This window comes from Nicotiana sylvestris, chromosome 8, assembly GCF_000393655.2.
Source record: "Nicotiana sylvestris chromosome 8, ASM39365v2, whole genome shotgun sequence".
NCBI lineage: Eukaryota > Viridiplantae > Streptophyta > Magnoliopsida > Solanales > Solanaceae > Nicotiana > Nicotiana sylvestris.
This window is the reverse complement of record NC_091064.1, coordinates 6,291,119-6,314,215: the sequence shown is the minus strand read 5'-3', so window position 1 is coordinate 6,314,215 and position 23,097 is coordinate 6,291,119. Positions and strand designations below refer to the sequence as shown.

Here is a 23,097-nt window from a genome sequence, read left to right as displayed (position 1 = left end):
GACCAAAGTTGGTCGATTTTTGCCGAATTTCTAGTAGTGTTAATCGTATCAATAGAAGTTTTTCACATGATAAGTGTGAATTCGATTCTTACTATTCGTTTTTTCCTCCAATTCTAGCATTGTATTTAAAGTAACAATACGATACGATACAATAGGCAACAATCATCCAAACAAGCTGTTAATAATAGGTCACCTTTATAAACGTATAGTATTAACTACTTGACATAATCTATACTATATTAAAAGCACGAAGGCCCTTAGCGAAATATCGTTCGTCTTTTTTACCCTTTTGAGTTTACCTTGTACAAAATAGTCATTTTATTATTTACCTAATATTTAGAGATAAATATTTAATTATTTTCCTACTATTTAAGTTTTCGAAAATAACTAAATTTGGTGTATTAAGTTCTTCCTTACTTAAAGTTTGTACAATAACAACAACAAATACCAACCCAGTGAAATTCCACTAGTGGAGTCTGGGGAGAGTAGTGTGTACGCAGACCTTACCTCTACCCCGAAGGAGTAGAGAAGCTATTTTCAAAAGACCCTCGGCGCAAGAAGACAAAAAGACAAAAGAAGACAATATCAGTAACACCATAGAAATAATATGAAAAATAGGAACAACATGAAATCAAGAAGAAGGATACAAAGCAAAAGCGAAATAGTATCCCTACCAAACTAGTCTCACAAAGTTATGGCATAAGGCAAGACTCAACTACCTCATAACCTACAGCTCTAATACTTGACCTCCATATGTTCCTATCAAGTGCCATGTCCTCGAAAATTTGAAGCCTCGCCATATCCTACCTAATCACCTCCCCAATACTTCTTAGGCCGCCCTCTACCTCTTCTCGTGCCCTCCACAACCAGTCATTCTCACCTCCTTACCGGAGCATCTGGGCTTCTCCTCTAAACATGCCAGAATCATCTGAGTCTCGCTTCCCGCATCTTGTCATCAATGGGAGCCATGCACACCTTCTCCCGAATATCATCATTCCTAATTTTATCCATCCTAATATGTCCGCACATCCACCTTAACATCCTTATTTCGGCTACCTTCATTTTCTCGATATGTGAGTTCTTAACCGACCAACACTCAGCTCCATACATCTTGGTCGGCCTAACCACCGCTTTATAGAACTTACTTTTGAGTATCAATGGCACTCTCTTGTCACACAATACTCCAGAGGCTAACCTCCACTTCATCCATCCTATCCCAATACGGTGTGTAACATCCTCGTCGATATCCCATCACCCCTTGATAACCGACCCAAGGTACTTGAAGCTGCCTCTACTCGGGATGACCTGTGATTCAAGCCTCACATCCATGCACACTTCCCCTGCTCAGCGCTGAACTTACACTCCAGATATTACGCCTTCGTCCTACTAAAGTTGAAACCTTTAGATTCAATAGCATGTATCCAAATCTCTTGCCTCTCATTAACACCGGCTCGCGACTCATCAGTCAGAACTATGTCATCGGGGAATAGCATGCACCATGGCACATCCCCTTGAATGTGATTTGTTAACGTGTCCATCACCAGGGCGAATAGGAACGGACTGAGCGCAGAACCTTGGTGTAACCCCATAACAACTGGAAAATCCTCATAGTCTCCTCCTACTGTCCTAACCCGAGTCTTTGCCCCATCATACATGTCCCTAATTGCCATAATGTAGGGAACCGACACGCTTTTTTCCTACTTCCTTGGACACAATTAATATTTTATTCCACTCCAAAATTATAAGTGAAATAATACTAAAAAGAGAAGATACAAATGCCTTAAGAAGATGAGAAGGCAAATGAGAAGTGTGTTTAAATCCTAGACATTAGGCCTCCTTTTATAGGGTGAAGTACCAACCAAAATTGGTACTTCATCGATGTGGGATGTCTGCCATTGAACAAATCTCCACCTTGACAAAATTTCAAATCTTTTATTTTCTCTCAATAAAATTTTTTTTTGGTTGTGTCTTCATCTTCAATCTTCAGTGTTCAACAATGTTGATCAAATTCAAACAATGTTGAAACTTGACCGCAATCACCATTTTTGTCAGAATATCAGCAGGATTCTCTATAGTATGAATTTTCTTCACCGTGACTCCACCCTCTTCTATGATTTCTCATACGAAATGATACCGAACATCAATGTACTTCGTCCTTGCATGATAAACTTGGTTCTTCGCTTATTGAATAGCACTTTGACTATCATTAAAAATTGTGATACTTTTTTGTCCAATATCAAGCTCCTTTAGCAACCCCTAAAGCCAAATTGCCTCTTTCACAGCCTATGTAATAGCCATGTACTCTGCCTCTGTTGTAGACAAAGCAACTGTTGATTGACTTCCAACTAACTGGTGCCTTTGCAAAAGTAAACATATAACCAGTAGTTGATCTTCGTTTGTCCAAATCACCCGCAAAATCTGAGTCACAATATCCAACTACAGATCGATTGCCTTCCTGCTCAAAAACTAATCTAACATCTACAATATTATGAATATACCATAGAATCCACTTCACAGCTTGCCAATGCTCCTTTCCTGGATTATGCATATATCTGCTAATAACTCCATCAACTTGTGAAATATCAGGGCTCGTACAAACCATTGCATACATCAAGCTACCAACAACATTTGCGTATGGTACCCATGACATATACTCTCGTTCAGCTTCATCTTTTGGTGACATAGTAGTATTTAGCTTAAAATGGGGAGCAAGTGGAGTACTAACTGGCTTAGTCTTCTCATCTATGCCAAAACGCTGTAGTACTTTCTTCAAATATTCTTTCTGAGATAAACAGAGTTTTTTTGAACATTTATCTCTTATTATCTCCCTGCCAAGAATTTTCTTTGTCTCACCCAGATCCTTCATCTCGAACTCCTTTTTCAGTTGAATCTTCAACTTATCAATTTCTTCCGAATTCTTGAAAGCTATCAATATATCATCAACATATAGGAGATGATATACAAAGGAACCATTTTTAATCTTGCACAAATACACACAATTATCGTATTTGCTTCTCTTGTACCCTTGCTGCAACATAAACTTGTCAAATCGCTTGTACCATTGTCTAGAAGATTGTTTCAATCTGTACAATAATTTTTCAAGTTTGCATACCATATTTTCTTTTCCAACAACTTTGAATCCTTCTGGCTGAGTCATGTAGATTTCCTCCTCCAAGTTTCCATGTAAAAGTGCAGTTTTTACATCCATATGAACTAGTTCCAAATCCAACTGTGCTACCAAGCCAACATAATTCTAATGGAGGAATATTTTACAACTGGAGAAAACACTTCATTGTAATCAATTCCCTCCTTTTGAGCATATCCTTTGGCCACTAATCTTGTTTTGTAGCGAACATCTACTTGGTTAGGAAATCCTTCCTTCTTTGCGTAAACCCATTTGCACCCAATTGTTTTCTTTTCCTTCGGGAGATTGGCCAATTTCCATGTATGATTCTGATGAAGGGAATGTATTTCATCATTCATGGTAATCCTCCACTTATCTTCTTCTGAACTTTGGACTGCATCTTTATAAGTGGTAGGAATACTATCAACTACAATTGAGGCTGCACAAGCCATCGTCTCTATGAGACGAACTGGTTTTTTTATTGTCATTTTAGGTTTACTTGTTACAATTGACTCAAGTTGTTGTTGAGGTTCTTGAGTTGGAACCTCCCTCTCAACTGGCTCTTCTTCCAGAGGATGATCTTCATTTGTTTCCCCCTCTGCTTCTTGTGTAGGAAAAATAAATTTTCCTTCAAACTTCACCTGCTTAAAAGCACCCTCATATTGTTTAGTATCTTCATATGTTACCTTATTTACCATAGTAGATTCATCGAAGGTAACATCCTTGTTGAATACTACTTTCTTTGTCATAGGACACCATAAGCGATATCCATTGACTCCATTCTGTTGTGGTGTATGTCTGACAGTGAAATGTCGGACGTTGCCATCATTTTCATAGACCTTATTGAAATGATCATTTTTGTATTCACCTCCATCGTCTGTGCGAATACACTTGATCCTCGTGCCTGTTTGATTCTCCACCATTGTCTTCTATTTGAGAAAAATTCCCAACACTTCATCTTTCCTCTTCATTGTATACACCCACACTCTTCGAGAAAAATTATTAACAAAGGTTACAAAATAGTGCTTCCCACCCAATAAATGTGTTTTGGAAGGACCCCAAACATCAGAGTGTACATAATCTAAAATGTCTTTAGTATTATGGATCGTTATACCAAATTTAATCCTTATTTGTTTCCCTTTGACACAATGCTCGCAAAACTCCAAGTTGCAAGTCTTTACTCTTTTTAACAATCCTTGATCTGATAGAGCTTTCAAGGATTTTGCTCCAGCATGTCCCAAGCGCATGTGTCATAAACTGGTTGCTTCTGCCTCTTTGTCATCACTGGATTTTACTGTCGATGTCCCAATAACTGTACTACCGCACTACCGGTACATGTTATTGTTCTTCCGATTGGCATTCATTACCACTAGTGCACCATAGCATATTCTCATCACTTTATTTTCTGCAATGATTTTGAACCCTTTTGATTCTAGGGCTCCCATAGAGATGAGATTCTTCTTCAAACCTAGTACATATCGAACATTTGTTAATATTTTGATCATTCCATCATGATTCCTTAATCGTATTGAACCAATGCCATATGAAGTAAGAGTGTCGTTATCCGCTATGTGGATGACTTCATATTCTCCTTCTTGAAAATCCACGAACCAGTCCCTATTGGGACACATATGATAGCTACAAGCCGAGTCCATCAACCATATGTTTGATGATGTTGATGACATTGTTGTAACTAATGAGAAGTCTGAATCATCACAATCAGCTACATTTGAATCCATAATGGCCTTTCCATTGTTATGTTTGGCCTTATTCTTCAACTTCTGACAGTCTTTCTTCTAGTGCCCTTTTTCTCGACAAAAGGCACATTCATCTTTGCTGGCTCTAGATCTTGACTTGGATCTTCCCTTCTTTGTCCTCGTTTGATTTTGAGGATGACCCCTCACAACCAGTGCTTCACTTTCTCCGCCCTTCTGTTTTTCTCCCTTTCTTTGTTTATAGTTGTACGAAGCCGAACAAACTTCTCTAATAGAAACTTCGTCATTTTCATGGAGTAAAGTAGTTTCAAAGTGCTCGTACTCATCAGGAAGTGGCCCCAACAACATTACGGCCAAGTCACCATCATCAAAAGTTGCATCCATATTTTGCAAATCTGTGACCAACTTATTGAAACTAGTGATATGTTCATTCATTGTAATACCATGAACATAGGTGAAGCGAAACAGTCTCTTCTTCATGTATAATTTATTTTGACTATTTTTTTTTTCAAAAAATTATCTTCCAGTGCATTCCATAATTTACTTGCAGAAGTTTCCTTTGTGTATGGATATTTCTGCTATCTAGCAAGGTAAGATAGAATGGTACCCCATGCAACACAGTTGATAATTTTCCAACCTTCTTCTCCAATAATATCTGATTTCTTTTCTTCAATGGCAAGATCTATCCCTTGTTGAAAAAGGATATCTAGAACCTCGCCTTGCCACATCCCAAAATGTCCTGACCCGTCAAAAATTTCTACCGCAAATTTTGCATTTGACACCATTCTTTTCATAAGCGAAGATGTCAATGATGACGTATTGTTGACACTTGATATAAATTCATCTTGTTTATTGTCTCTCATCTTTGACACAAATATTATTTAATAGCTAACGACACAAATCAAGATTATTTTCTTTCCGGTGTGGAAGATCAGACTAAGCTGCAACCACAGAGCATACTCAGACTGAATCTTGACTCAGTTACCAAGATAAATTTTTTTCTGATGTGGAAGATCAGACTATACTGCTACCACAAAGCATACTTAGAGAGTACCTTGGCTCTGATACCAATTGTTACAGAAGCCAAATGTATATAGTGTAAATAAGTCACAACTACTATACTAAAAATTATGGCAACCATTAAATAATAAATAAGACAATAAGACAACAATAAAAGGAACACCGGAATTTATGAGGTTCGGCCAATTTTGCCTACTTCCTCGGACACAACCAATATTTTATTCCACTCCAAAATTACAAGTGAAATAATATTAAAGAGAGAAGATACAAATACTTTAAGAAGATGAGAAGGCAAATGAGAGGTGTGTTTAAATCCTAGACATTAGGCCTCCTTTTATAGGGTGAAGTACCAACCAAAATTGGTACTTCACCGATGTGGGATGTCTGCCATTCAACAGTATTATGAGGTTGGTATGCTCCCATTGCTATCTCTGTGTCTCTAGTGCCCTCTAGCGAGCGTTGGTTGATGTTTGCAGATCCCAATATGACATACTCATCATCCACAATCATGCCTTTAGAATGAACATATATCATAAATCTTTTGTATTTTCTACTCACATCATATTAAAACCATGTGATTAGCAACGGTGAAGTATGCTAGCTAGAGTCTAGGCAGAGAGTTTGACAACAAACTCGGAGTGGGTTCGGAGTGGGTTCAGAAGCTACAACATGAAGCTTAATCCTGATAAATGTGCCTTCGGAGTGGGTTTGGGCAAATTCTTAGGCTTCATAGTGTCCAACTAACTGGTGCCTTTGCAAAAGTAAATATATAACCAGTAGTTGATCTTCGTTTGTCCAAATCACCCGCAAAATCTGAGTCACAATATCCAACTACAGATCGATTGCCTTCCTGCTCAAAAACTAATCTAACATCTACAATATTATGAATATACCATAGAATCCACTTCACAGCTTGCCAATGCTCCTTTCCTGGATTATGCATATATCTGCTAATAACTCCATCAACTTGTGAAATATCAGGGCTCGTACAGACCATTGCATACATCAAGCTACCAACAACATTTGCGTATGGTACCCATGACATATACTCTCGTTCAGCTTCATCTTTTGGTGACATAGTAGTATTTAGCTTAAAATGGGGAGCAAGTGGAGTACTAACTGGCTTAGTCTTCTCATCTATGCCAAAACGCTGTAGTACTTTCTTCAAATATTCTTTCTGAGATAAACAGAGTTTTTTGAACATTTATCTCTTATTATCTCCCTGCCAAGAATTTTCTTTGTCTCACCCAGATCCTTCATCTCGAACTCCTTTTTCAGTTGAATCTTCAACTTATCAATTTCTTCCGAATTCTTGAAAGCTATCAATATATCATCAACATATAGGAGATGATATACAAAGGAACCATTTTTAATCTTGCACAAATACACACAATTATCGTATTTGCTTCTCTTGTACCCTTGCTGCAACATAAACTTGTCAAATCGCTTGTACCATTGTCTAGAAGATTGTTTCAATCTGTACAATAATTTTTCAAGTTTGCATACCATATTTTCTTTTCCAACAACTTTGAATCCTTCTGGCTGAGTCATGTAGATTTCCTCCTCCAAGTTTCCATGTAAAAGTGTAGTTTTTACATCCATATGAACTAGTTCCAAATCCAACTGTGCTACCAAGCCAACATAATTCTAATGGAGGAATATTTTACAACTGGAGAAAACACTTCATTGTAATCAATTCCCTCCTTCTGAGCATATCCTTTGGCCACCAATCTTGTTTTGTAGCGAACATCTACTTGGTTAGGAAATCCTTCCTTCTTTGCGTAAACCCATTTGCACCCAATTGTTTTCTTTTCCTTCGGGAGATTGGCCAATTTCCATGTATGATTCTGATGAAGGGAATGTATTTCATCATTCATGGTAATCCTCCACTTATCTTCTTCTGAACTTTGGACTGCATCTTTATAAGTGGTAGGAATACTATCAACTACAATTGAGGCTGCACAAGCCATCGTCTCTATGAGACGAACTGGTTTTTTTATTGTCATTTTAGGTTTACTTGTTACAATTGACTCAAGTTGTTGTTGAGGTTCTTGAGTTGGAACCTCCCTCTCAACTGGCTCTTCTTCCAGAGGATGATCTTCATTTGTTTCCCCCTCTGCTTCTTGTGTAGGAAAAATAAATTTTCCTTCAAACTTCACCTGCTTAAAAGCACCCTCATATTGTTTAGTATCTTCATATGTTACCTTATTTACCATAGTAGATTCATCGAAGGTAACATCCTTGTTGAATACTACTTTCTTTGTCATAGGACACCATAAGCGATATCCATTGACTCCATTCTGTTGTGGTGTATGTCTGACAGTGAAATGTCGGACGTTGCCATCATTTTCATAGACCTTATTGAAATGATCATTTTTGTATTCACCTCCATCGTCTGTGCGAATACACTTGATCCTCGTGCCTGTTTGATTCTCCACCATTGTCTTCTATTTGAGAAAAATTCCCAACACTTCATCTTTCCTCTTCATTGTATACACCCACACTCTTCGAGAAAAATTATTAACAAAGGTTACAAAATAGTGCTTCCCACCCAATAAATGTGTTTTGGAAGGACCCCAAACATCAGAGTGTACATAATCTAAAATGTCTTTAGTATTATGGATCGTTATACCAAATTTAATCCTTATTTGTTTCCCTTTGACACAATGCTCGCAAAACTCCAAGTTGCAAGTCTTTACTCTTTTTAACAATCCTTGATCTGATAGAGCTTTCAAGGATTTTGCTCCAGCATGTCCCAAGCGCATGTGTCATAAACTGGTTGCTTCTGCCTCTTTGTCATCACTGGATTTTACTGTCGATGTCCCAATAACTGTACTACCGCACTACCGGTACATGTTATTGTTCTTCCGATTGGCATTCATTACCACTAGTGCACCATAGCATATTCTCATCACTTTATTTTCTGCAATGATTTTGAACCCTTTTGATTCTAGGGCTCCCATAGAGATGAGATTCTTCTTCAAACCTAGTACATATCGAACATTTGTTAATATTTTGATCATTCCATCATGATTCCTTAATCGTATTGAACCAATGCCATATGAAGTAAGAGTGTCGTTATCCGCTATGTGGATGACTTCATATTCTCCTTCTTGAAAATCCACGAACCAGTCCCTATTGGGACACATATGATAGCTACAAGCCGAGTCCATCAACCATATGTTTGATGATGTTGATGACATTGTTGTAACTAATGAGAAGTCTGAATCATCACAATCAGCTACATTTGAATCCATAATGGCCTTTCCATTGTTATGTTTGGCCTTATTCTTCAACTTCTGACAGTCTTTCTTCTAGTGCCCTTTTTCTCGACAAAAGGCACATTCATCTTTGCTGGCTCTAAATCTTGACTTGGATCTTCCCTTCTTTGTCCTCGTTTGATTTTGAGGATGACCCCTCACAACCAGTGCTTCACTTTCTCCGCCCTTCTGTTTTTCTCCCTTTCTTTGTTTATAGTTGTACGAAGCCGAACAAACTTCTCTAATAGAAACTTCGTCATTTCCATGGAGTAAAGTAGTTTCAAAGTGCTCGTACTCATCAGGAAGTGGCCCCAACAACATTACGGCCAAGTCACCATCATCAAAAGTTGCATCCATATTTTGCAAATCTGTGACCAACTTATTGAAACTAGTGATATGTTCATTCATTGTAATACCATGAACATAGGTGAAGCGAAACAGTCTCTTCTTCATGTATAATTTATTTTGACTATTTTTTTTTTCAAAAAATTATCTTCCAGTGCATTCCATAATTTACTTGCAGAAGTTTCCTTTGTGTATGGATATTTCTGCTCTCTAGCAAGGTAAGATAGAATGGTACCCCATGCAACACAGTTGATAATTTTCCAACCTTCTTCTCCAATAATATCTGATTTCTTTTCTTCAATGGCAAGATCTATCCCTTGTTGAAAAAGGATATCTAGAACCTCGCCTTGCCACATCCCAAAATGTCCTGACCCGTCAAAAATTTCTACCGCAAATTTTGCATTTGACACCATTCTTTTCATAAGCGAAGATGTCAATGATGACGTATTGTTGACACTTGATATAAATTCATCTTGTTTATTGTCTCTCATCTTTGACACAAATATTATTTAATAGCTAACGACACAAATCAAGATTATTTTCTTTCCGGTGTGGAAGATCAGACTAAGCTGCAACCACAGAGCATACTCAGACTGAATCTTGACTCAGTTACCAAGATAAAATTTTTTCTGATGTGGAAGATCAGACTATACTGCTACCACAGAGCATACTTAGAGAGTACCTTGGCTCTGATACCAATTGTTACAGAAGCCAAATGTATATAGTGTAAATAAGTCACAACTACTATACTAAAAATTATGGCAACCATTAAATAATAAATAAGACAATAAGACAACAATAAAAGGAACACCAGAATTTATGAGGTTCGGCCAATTTTGCCTACTTCCTCGGACACAACCAATATTTTATTCCACTCCAAAATTACAAGTGAAATAATATTAAAGAGAGAAGATACAAATACTTTAAGAAGATGAGAAGGCAAATGAGAGGTGTGTTTAAATCCTAGACATTAGGCCTCCTTTTATAGGGTGAAGTACCAACCAAAATTGGTACTTCACCGATGTGGGATGTCTGCCATTCAACAGTATTATGAGGTTGGTATGCTCCCATTGCTATCTCTGTGTCTCTAGTGCCCTCTAGCGAGCGTTGGTTGATGTTTGCAGATCCCAATATGACATACTCATCATCCACAATCATGCCTTTAGAATGAACATATATCATAAATCTTTTGTATTTTCTACTCACATCATATTAAAACCATGTGATTAGCAACGGTGAAGTATGCTAGCTAGAGTCTAGGCAGAGAGTTTGACAACAAATACAGGAGAAAACTAAAAGGCAAAGCTCCTAATACTAGGTGGTTTATGAAGACTTATCCTTCAAAGAAAAGCATAAGCAAAGGTTCCATCTTGCGATGATTCGTTTAGGCAAGAAGAGATGAGCAAAGTAAAGAAAAAAGAGAGAATTCCAAAAATAGATTGAATTTTGGGATTGTTTGGGTTCTTTTTTCAGAGAAGGGACGTAACAGGGAAGTACCTGGGGAGTGTTAGCAACACCGGCATTCTCATTTTCCCCTTCATCGGCCTCACGGACAGAAGAAGTTCAAATAATCTTATGGCGAGAAAGCAACCTCGAGTCCAACCTCCACTAAACACTTGTAAATAGTCTCATACATCATTTGCATTGTCTTATGCTGCACAAATTATTACAATTAGCAAAAAAAGGTTGATTACTTGCTAAGCTAGAAACTTCATATTCCACAATATTTTGGTCACAGTCTAATAATGTTAGAAGATGTAGCATGGTGACTGCATCTCGATTCTTCGTAATCAACTTAGCAATTTAGGTAGTTTTAACCTGCCAAAAAAGAATTCTCTGTGTAGCAGCGCCAGTTGGATCACTCTCTGGCCACATTGGGATGACAATATATGCTGCAAACCTTTGATGTGCTCAAATCTTTTCGCAAATTTTAAGTGCAATTTCCATTGGAATCAGATTATTGGCACCTGCATAAAACAGAATGCTCAGGTATCTGAAATGCTAATGCGACACAAGAATGAGGAAGCCTTTAAAGTATTATGTCATTCTTCCATGATATGTTAAATGTCGAAAGGCAAGATCAGTTAATCAAACAAAGATGCAAATATGGTTGGAATGGTAGGATATCAAACCTATACGCAGATGGGCTTACCTACAAGAATTGACATTTATCTTAGATCTACTTATTCATCATAAGGTGACATTTCATTACAGTGCTTTACATAGAGAAAGAACAATTTTTTACCAACATCATTATATTGACTCCAATCGTATGAGGAACCAATGAAGTACTGATTTTCAATGTAAATGAAGTGTTGCGCACGAATGGCTTTCACATATATATGTTGTGTGGATGCTCATGTCAATAAGTACATTTTTCCCACATACCAGGCTCTGCAAGATAAAAAAACAAAATTAGAATAACTGTAAATAAAATATATGTGACACCCCTTTTCCAGCTATCTTTGTCACCTTCATTATAGCTTCTTTAGGATCCTTGGGAAAGCGACTGAATTTGAGTCAATAAAGCGCAAGATCTGTGTAGGAAAGGAAAGAAAACACATCTATAAGACCAATGCTAACCTTCCAATTAAATCTCTAAAGCTGTTGATAGCAAGTTATTAACTTACCTATATCAGGATCAGTGCTGCTGCTCGTAGATGAAGTCTCAGAAATACCAAGAATTTCAGCCATTCTTTCTATTCGGAGCAAAGAATCATCATATTTCTTCGACTTTCTGATACCCTGGGGCTTCGAAACCTTCAACCAGCATTCCTTGAAATTGGTCAGAACATCATATGCTGCTGGACCACCGATTTTACAGTTCAAGTCATGCCATATATGGTTCTCTTGGACAACCAGTAGTACTTCCCTGTTAAATCAATTCAGATGGATTACTGTCTAAGAAACACAAAAAGATGCTATTTATTTGTAAGATAGAAAGGGAATTGTTAGGACAAGAATTTCTTTTCCATCTGTAAACAAACCCAACTATAAGATGGACTATTAGGCCTGAACATATAATTTTAGACATCACGATTGTGATTGTAAAGCTTCGTGTAGGAGGGACAAATGAAAGCAACCTGCTCTTAGACTAATTTACAGCAGCTCATATTTTTGTAATGAACAACAACAACAACCCAGTGAAATCCCACTGTTGGGGTCTGGGGAGGGTAGTGTGTACGCAGACCTTACCCCTACCCCGAAGGAGTAGAGAGGCTGTTTCTGAAAGACCCTCGACTCAAGAAGATAAAAAGACAAAAGAAAACAATATTAGTAACACCACCGAAATAATATGAAACAAATATGACAAATAGAAACAAAAATCAAGAAGAATGATACAAAGCAAGGTAAAAGCAAAATAGTATCCCTATCAAACTAGTCTCACAAAGTCATGGTATAAGACAAGACTCAACTATCTCCTAACCTATAACCTTAATACTCAACCTCCACATGTTCTTATCAAGTGTCATGGCCTCGAAAATCTGAAGTCTCGCCATATCCTGTCTAATCACCTCCCCCAATACTTCTTAGGCTGCCCTCTACCTATTCTCGTGCCCTCCACAACCAGACGTTCGCACCTCCTTACCGGAGCATCTGGGATTCTCCTCTGAACATGTCCGAACCATCTGAGCCTTGCTTCCTGCATCTTGTCATCAATGGGAGCCACGCATACCTTCTCCTGAATAACATCATTCCTAATCTTATCCATCCTAGTATGCCAGCTCATCCACCTCAACATCCTTATTTCTGCTACCTTCATCCTCTGAATATGTGATTTCTTAACCGGCAACACTCAGCCCCATACATCATGGCCGGCCAAACCACCGCTTTATAGAACTTACCTTTGAGTATCAGTGACACTCTCTTGTCGCACAATACTCCAGATGCTAATCTCCACTTCATCCATCCTACCCCAATACGATGTGTAACATCCTCGTCGATCTCCCCTCCCCCCTGGATAACCGACCCAAGGTACTTGAAGTTGCCTCTACTCGGGATGACCTGTGATTCAAGCCTCACATCCCCGCCCACTTCCCTCTACTCAGCACTGAACTTATACTCCAAGTATTCCATCTTTGTCCTGCTAAGCTTGAAACCTTTAGATTCAAGAGCCTATCTCCAAACCTCCAGCCTCTCGTTAACACCGGTTCGCGACTCATCAATCAGCACTATTTTTGTAATGAACAAATAAATATTTTAAGTGACAAACTGTTATTCACTGCTAAGTATCCTTCTGTAAGAAAGGAGGAAAATGGTGTTCACATACATATCATAACTGGTGGAAAGTCGAGAACCAAAGGAACAATTCCTTTATCAATATATTCAAAAAACAGCTAAGTGATAGCAAGGATATGAAGTTACTATATAAGTGGGATTATGATAGTCATCTGAGTGCACTATCTGCAGTGTTCTAAATATAGGATGTTCTGGAGTATCATATCGCCCATCGCACAAGTCCAGTCTGTTGCGGAAGCCAAATGTATATAGTGTGAATAAGTCACAACTACTATACCAAAAATTATGACAGCCACCAAATAATAAATAAGACAATAAAACAATAATAAAGGGAACACCAGAATTTACGAGGTTCGGCTAATTTTGCCTACTCCTCGGACACAACCAATATTTTATTTCACTCCAAAAATACAAGTGAAATAATACTAAAGAGAGAAGATACAAATGCCTTAAACAGATGAGAAGGCAAATGAGAGGTGTATTTCAATCCTAAACATTAGGCCTTCTTTTATAGGGGAAAAATCCCCCCAAACTTAACTCCCAACCAATGTGGGACTTTGGCATTTTGCCAAACTTCAACAAATCTCCACCTTGGCAAAATTCCACATTTTCAATTCTCTCTCAATAACAAATTTTGGTTGTGTCTTCATCTTCAATCTTCAGTGTTCAACAATGTTGATCAAATCCAAACAATGTTGAAACTTGACCGCAGTCACCACCTTTGTCAGCATATCAGCAGGATTCTCTGTAGTATGAATTTTCTTCACCGTGACTCCACCTTCTTCTATGATTTCGCGTACGAAATGATACCGAACATCAATGTGCTTCGTCCTTGCATGATAAACTTGGTTCTTCGCTAATTGAATAGCACTTTGACTATCACAAAAAATTGTGATACCTTTTTGTTCAACACCAAGCTCCTTTAGCAATCCTTGAAGCCAAATTGCCTCTTTCACAGCATCTGTAATAGCCATGTATTCTGCCTCTGTTGTAGACAAAGCAACTGTTGACTGCAAAGTAGACTTCCAACTAACTGGTGCCTTTGCAAAAGTAAACACATAACCAGTAGTTGATCTTCGTTTGTCCATATCACCCGCAAAATCTGAGTCACAATATCCAACTACAGACTGATTGTCTTCCTGCTCAAAAACTAACCCGACATCTACAGTATTATGAATATACCGTAGAATCCACTTCACAGCTTGCCAATGCTCCTTCCCTGGATTGTGCATATATCTGCTAATAACTCCAACAGCTTGTGAAATGTCAGGCCTTGTGCAAACCATTGCATACATCAAGCTACCAACAACATTTGCGTATGGTACCTTTGACATATACTCTCGTTCAGCTTCATCCATTGGCGACATAGTAGTACTTAGCTTAAAATGGGAAGCAAGTGGAGTACTAACTGGCTTAGTCTTGTCATCTATGCCAAAACGTTGAAGTACTCTCTTCAAATATTCCTTTTGAGATAAACAGAGTTTCTTTGAACGTCTATCTCTAATTATCTCCATGCCAAGAATTTTCTTTGCCTCACCCAAATCCTTCATCTCGAACTCCTTCTTCAGTTGAATCTTCAACTTATCAATTTCTTCCAAATTCTTGGAAGCTATCAACATATCATCAACATATAGGAGAAGATATACAAAGGAACCATCTTTAAGCTTGTGCAAATACACACAATGATCGTATTTGCTTCTCTTGTACCCTTGCCGCAACATAAACTCGTCAAATCGCTTGTACCATTGTCTAGAAGATTGTTTCAATCCGTACAACGATTTTTCAAGTTTGCACACCATATTTTCTTTTCCAGCAACTTTGAATCCTTCTGGCTGAGTCATGTAGATTTCCTCCTCCAAGTTTCCATGTAAAAACGCAGTTTTTACATCCATCTGAACTAGTTCCAAATCCAATTGTGCTACCAAAGCCAACATAATTCTAATGGAGGAATGTTTTACAACTGGAGAAAACACTTCATTGTAATCAATTCCCTCCTTTTGAGCATATCCTTTGGCCACCAATCTTGCTTTGTAGCGAACATCTACTTGGTTAGGAAATCCTTCCTTCTTTGCAAATACCCATTTGCACCCAATTGCTTTCTTTCCCTTCGGGAGATTGGCCAATCTCCATGTATGATTCTGATGAAGGGACTGTATTTCATCATTCATGGCAATCCTCCACTTATCTTCTTCTGAACTTTGGACAGCGTCTTTATAAGTAGTAGGAACATCATCAGCTACAATTGAGGTTGCACAAGCAACCGTCTCTATGAGACGAACAGGTTTCGTTATTGTTCTTTTTGGCCTGCTGGTTGCTATTGATTCAAGTTGTTGTTGAGATTCCTGAGTTGGAATCTCCTCTACTGGCTCTCCTTCCAGAGGGTAATCTTCATTTGTTTCCTCCTCTGCTTCTTGTGTAGGAAAAATAAATTTTCCCTCAAACTCCACCTGCTTAGAAGCACCTTCATTTTGTTTGGTATCTTCTGTTACCTTATTTACCATAGCAAATTCATCAAAGGTAACATCTCTGCTGAATATTACTTTCTTTGTCATAGGACACCATAAGCGATATCCTTTGACTCCAGAAGTAATTCCCATAAAAATAGCCTTCTTTGCCCTTGGATCCAATTTTGACTCTGTCACATGATAATATGCAGTTGAGCCAAACACGTGCAAAGAGTTATAATCTACAGCAGGTTTTCCGTACCATTTTTCAAATGGTGTTTTGCCATCAATAGCAGCAGATGGTAGACGATTAATGAGGTGGCATGCATATGTAATTGCCTCAGCCCAAAATTCTTTGCCCAAGCCAGCATTGGACAACATACACCGTACCTTCTCCAGCAAGGTCCGGTTCATACGTTCTGCCACTCCATTCTGTTGTGGTGTATGTCTAACAGTGAAGTGTCGGATGATGCCATCATTTTCACAGACCTTATTGAAATGATCATTTTTGTATTCACCTCCATTGTCTGTGCGAATACACTTGATTCTCCTGCCTGTCTGATTCTCCACCATCGTCTTCCATTTGAGAAAAATTCCCAACACTTCATCTTTGCTCTTCATTGTATACACCCATACTCTTCGGGAAAAATCATCAACAAAGGTTACAAAATAGTGCTTCCCACCCAATGAAGGTGTTTTGGAAGGACCCCAAACATCAGAGTGTACATAATCCAAAATGCCTTTAGTATTATGGATCGCTGTACCAAATTTAACCCTTGTCTGTTTCCCTTTAACACAATGCTCACAAAACTCCAAGTTGCAAGCCTTTACTCCTTTTAACAATCCTTGATCTGATAGAGTTTTCAAGGATTTTCCTCCAGCATGTCCCAAGCGCATGTGCCATAGCTTGGTTGCTTCTGCCTCTTTGTCGTCACTGGATGTTACTGTCGCTGTCCCAATAACTGTACTGCCACGATAGCGGTACATATTATTATTCTTCCGATTAGCCTTCATTACCACTAGTGCACCGGAGCATACTCTCATCACTCCATTTTCTGCAATGATTTTGAACCCTTTTGATTCTAGGGCTCCCACAGAGATGAGATTCTTCTTCAAATCCGGTACATATCGAACATCTATCAATGTTCTGATCATTCCATCATGGTTCCTTAATCGTATTGAACCAATGCCATATGAGGTAAGAGGGCTGTTATCCGCTGTGTGGATGACTCCATATTCTCCTTCTTGAAATTCCATGAACCAGTCCCTGTTGGGACACATATGATAGCTACAAGCCGAGTCCATCAACCATATGTCTGATGATGTTGATGACTCTGTTGTAACTAATGAGAAGTCTGAATCATCACAATCAGCTACATTTGAATCCATAATAGCCTTTCCATTGTTATGTTTGGCCTTATTCTTCAACTTCGGACAGTCTTTCTTCCAGTGCCCTTTTTCTCGACAAAAGGCACATTCATCTTTACTGGGTCTGGATCTTGACTTGGATCTTCCCTTCTTTGTCCTCGTTTGATTTTGAGGACGACCCCTCACAAACAGTGCTTCTCCTTCTCCGCCCTTCTGTTTTTCTCGCTTTCTTTGTTCATAGCTGTACAAAGCTGAACAAACTTCTCTGAGAGAAATTTCGTCATTTCCATGGAGTAGAGTAGTTTCAAGGTGCTCGTACTCATCAGGAAGTGACGCCAACAACATTAAGGCCAAGTCACCATCATCATAAGTTGTATCCATATTTTGCAAATCTGTGACCAACTTATTGAAACTGGTGATATGTTCATTCATCGTGGTACCAGGAACATAGGTGAAGTGAAACAGTCTCTTCTTCATGTACAATTTATTTTGACTGTTTTTCTTCAAAAATTTATCCTCCAGTGCTTTCCATAATTTACTTGCAGAAGTTTCCTTTGTGTATGGATATTTCTGCTCTCTAGCAAGGTAGGATCGAATGGTACCGCAAGCAACACGGTTGATAATTCTCCAATCTTCTTCTCCAATAACATCTGGTTTCTTTTCTTCAATGGCCAGATCTAGCCCTTGTTGAAAAAGGACATCTAGAACCTCGCCTTGCCACATCCCAAAATGTCCGGACCCGTCAAAAATTTCTACCGCAAATTTCGCATTTGACACAATTCTTGTCATAAGCGAAGATGCCAATGATGACGTATTGTTGACACTTGATGTAGATTCTTCTTGTTTATTGTCCCCCATATTTGACACAAATATTATTTAATAGCTGACGACACAAATCAAGATTATTTCCTTTCTGATGTAGAAGATCAGACTAAGCTGCAACTACAGAGCATACTCAGACAGAACCTTGACTCAGTTACCAAGATAAATCTTTTCTGATGTGGAAGATCAGACTATGCTGCAACCACAGAGCATACTTAGACAGTACCTTGGCTCTGATACCAATTGTTGCGGAAGCCAAATGTATATAGTGTGAATAAGTCACAACTACTATACCAAAAATTATGACAGCCACCAAATAATAAATAAGACAATAAAACAATAATAAAGGGAACACCAGAATTTACGAGGTTCGGCTAATTTTGCCTACTCCTCGGACACAACCAATATTTTATTTCACTCCAAAAATACAAGTGAAATAATACTAAAGAGAGAAGATACAAATGCCTTAAACAGATGAGAAGGCAAATGAAAGGTGTATTTCAATCCTAAACATTAGGCCTTCTTTTATAGGGGAAAAATCCCCCCAAACTTAACTCCCAACCAATGTGGGACTTTGGCATTTTGCCAAACTTCAACACAGTCCTCCCACAAATGCTATGATCTTTCTCCGATTGTTTCAAGCATCAGCATCCACTATCACAGTTTTCTGATGATGTGTATAAATCACTCCAACTTCCCGTGTACCAATTTATAAGTCATTAATCTTCTGGAAATTTCAACTAACGTATTTAGATTTAGTAGTATCTGGCAGAACGCCACCAGGATATAAATTTCGTATACTAAAGAAAAGTCCTAAAGAACTGAGGATTTTCCCAAAATGCCATAAATTATGCTAAAACAGATGCAGTACATTGTCAAAATGAGTATCAAAAGTAACAATATAACTATCATACCCTATACTTAGCCCCGCTATGATATTTTCCTGCCACACGAGGACAAAGCAACACTTGCACAGATGAATGCTTGAAAAAGCGACGGGTCTCTTCATCGTGGGTTTGCATTACGCCGTCCTGGATGTTTCAAACTAAAATCATTAAAAACTAAAGCTACATTAAGTTGACAAAAGAACATCAACCCAAATGCCGCCAAGTTCACATGAAAATAAAAAGTATCAAAGAGGCCTAATATATTAACAACAACAACAACAACAAACCAAGTATAATCCCACAAGTAGAGTTTTAGGAGGGTAGTGTGTATGCAGACTTTAATTACCTCTATCTTGTGAAGATAGAGAGGTTGTTTCTAATAGACCCTCGCTTGCCTAATATATTAGCATAATTAAATAAACACTAAAAAGGTACATCATTAGTTCATCCCATTGGAATGAATACAACAATAACAACAACGACCCAGTGAAATTCCACTAGTGCGGTCTGGGGAGGGTAGTATGTACGCAGACCTTACCCATACCGCGAAGGAGTAAAGAGGATGTTTCCAAAATACCCTCGGCTCAAGAAGACAAAAAGACAAATGCATCATCCTTAGATACGATAGAATTCCAAGAAATCTTGCAAAATTGATGAATGGATTCATTCCAGCTGTATTAGATGATGCAACAAATTTTACTGACTGTCAACCATAAACTCATTCTTCTTTATAGTTTAAATTACCTGTCAATTTACTACATCAAAGTGCCTATGATATGTGAATGTGAATACACAGATATGTACTTCTAAGACTTTGTATCATCATCTGAAAAGAAAAGGGGTAACTGAAGAAATCTATATCAGACAATCAAAAAATTCCTTGCTACCAACAACCTAAGACATAGATTTATTTGAGTCCCACGAAGATTCTTGAATATGCAATTACAACACTTAAAAGAGTATTAGCAGTTCATCACAAATACATTGATTTACCGTTTTATAGCCAAGGATGATGCTTCTTGAAGTGGGGTCATCCCACACGAGAAGCAACACTCTCACTCCTTGTGATTTTGACTTCAGATGTTCCCCAAGAGAGCTAGTTCTACAGAATCATGATCTCTAACCAGTCTCACTTATGCCACACTGACCATCCAGTAATGTAAATCAATCGTCGAGATTGGCATATTGCATCAAATATGTGATGTGTCCATCTCATCCAAATGGTTTGGTAGCCACTTGTTGAATTATATTGGTTTGGCAGCTAAACTTGTTGAATTGGTATGATTTGGTAGCCAATTTTATTGACTTGGTTTGGTAGCCAATCTTGTTGAAATTATGGAAAATATGTACAAATTCTCAAATATTATAGGCTTTAGAGAGTGGGGTTTTGGCTATAAAATGAGAGCTTCAACTCTCATTAAAGAGAGCAAGGTATTCCATACACTATAAGAAAATAGTCTGTGAAGAAAAATAGAGTGTGAGAAATATTGTAGTGAGGTGAAAAAAACAGAAGAGTGTTTTTTTAGGGTATAGTAGTCTTAGGAGTATTTGTATTTGTTACTATACAGTGTAAAATTCATCGCTATAGTGATATCAGTTGCTCTTCTTGGTCGTAGTTTTTCCCTTATTCAGAAAGGTTTTCACGTAAAATCTTGGTGTCATTATTGCTACATTTCTATTCTTGCTTATTTAACCATAACTTAGGGTTCCGGGTTTATCTCTAATACCGTGAATATTATTTTTGTGGGTCTATTTTTTTCCCAACAAGTGATATCAGAGTCAAGGTTCTGTCTGAGTATGCTCTATGGTTGCAGCACAGTTTGAACTTCCACATCAGAAAAGAATTACTTTGGTCTCCTAATAAATAGTATTTGTATTTGTGATAAACGATGGTAGTCAACACTAGTAGAATAGTTACTTTGAATGACACAAATTATGTCATTTGGAAGGGCAAAATGGAAGATTTGCTCTATGTCAAGAATTTTCATCAACCTGTCTTCACCACTATAAAGCCTATTAATAAATCAGATAAAGAGTGGAATTTGTTACACAAGCAGGTTTTCGGCTTTATTAGACAGTGGGTTTACGATAATGTTTTGAACTATATTTCTGGGGAGACACATGCTCGGATCCTATGGGAGCACCTTGAAAGTTTGTATGCTCGGAAAACTGAAAACAACAAGTTGTTTCTAATAAAGCAGATGTTGGGTTTAAAATACCATGATGGTTCCGCGATGACAGATCATCTGAATAATTTTCAGGGGATCATGAACCAGTTATCTACTATAGGCATTAAATTTGATGAAAAAATTCAAGGTTTGTTTCTACTTGGTTCCCTACCAGGTTCTTGGGAAGTTCTTAGAACTTCATTATCAAATTTTGCTCCGGATGGTGTGATCTCTATGGATCTTGCCAAAAGCAGCCTTTTAAATTAAGAGATGAGAAGAAAATCTCAGGGTTCCTCCTCATCAGATGTCTTGGTGACTAACTTTAGGGGGAGAAGCAAGAATCGGGGTTCTCAAAATAGAGAACATAATAGAAGCAAATCTAGAAGCAAACTTAAAGATATTAAGTGTTATTATTGCGGGAAGAAAGTGCACATAAAGAAGCTCTGTCGGATTTTGAAAAGGAGAATAGAGACAAGGAAGAAGAGAAAAAAGATGGCAATCGTGTGGCCACCGTCATTACAGAAGATCTTGTTACCGTCCTTGATGTGGATCTGATAAATATTGATTGTGATGAGTCAAGCTGGGTTGTGGACAGTGGTGCCGCATCTCATGTGACATCAAGGAAAGAATATTTCTCATCCTATACTCAGGGTGACTTTGGAGCTTTGAGTATGGGTAATGAGACTGTATCTAGGGTGGCTGGTGTTGGAACGATTTGTTTGGAAACTAGTATTGGAACTAAACTAGTTTAAAACAATGTAAAGCATGCATCTGATGTTCATTTGCACTTGATCTTTGTTGGTGTTTTGGATGATGAGGGATATGTCAGTACCAATGGTGATGGAAAGTGGAAGCTTACTAAGGGTTCCATGATTGTGGCTCGTGGGGAAAAGCGTCATAGTTTATACTGGACTACGGCCTCTACTTGTGTTGATATGGTGAATGTCATTTGTTTTGTTGATAGCCAATTTTTCCTTGTATATTTTAATACACACACACACACACACACACACACACACACACACACACACACATATATATATATATATATATATAGCTTCAAAATAGCATATATGCATATATATAGCTTCAAAATAGCATATATGCATATATAAGCATGCATGAGCATTTTTTATAATTTTTCTATAATTTTAAAGGCTTCAAATTGATTTATTTCTTCCCTTTTTACTTATAAAATTTCCAATAATTATCCTTCAAATTATTTTTGTGGTGATTTAGTCATCTAAATTCTATATTTATGCCAAAATATTATTTAAATATTTTTAGTGCATTTTTATATAATTGCATTTATATTTTAAGCTAATTTGCATATATTTGCAATACTAGCCCTATTAATGCATAATTACTTTATTAATACGTAAAATGGTCTTTTATATTTTTAAAATGTTAAACAACTATTTTTAATCATTTTAGTACACAAAATTATTTTTTGAGAAATTATTTATTATTTCTTATAAATTATATAGTATTAAAATGGCTATTTAAAATATAGCCTAATTCTATTTCAATTTTAGCCCAAATTCAACCCCAATACCAGACCAATTTTTAAATCTAAATCTACCCAGGCCCAATACCCATGTGCCCAATCCAAATACCCGGCCAAATCCTGGTCGTTGATCATTTTGATCAACGGTCTAGGTTTTCCCTTTCCTTAATTAAACCAACATATACCCCAAACCCCTAA

The 23,097-nt window shown here is 37.7% G+C and overlaps 1 pseudogene; it reads right to left on the bottom strand.

Annotated features, from left to right (window-relative positions):
• Window positions 1-10,427: 10,427 nt before the first annotated feature.
• LOC104213301 (phospholipase D beta 1-like) lies at window positions 10,428-20,440 on the bottom strand (annotated as a pseudogene).
• Between the last annotated feature and the right edge of the window lie 2,657 nt (window positions 20,441-23,097).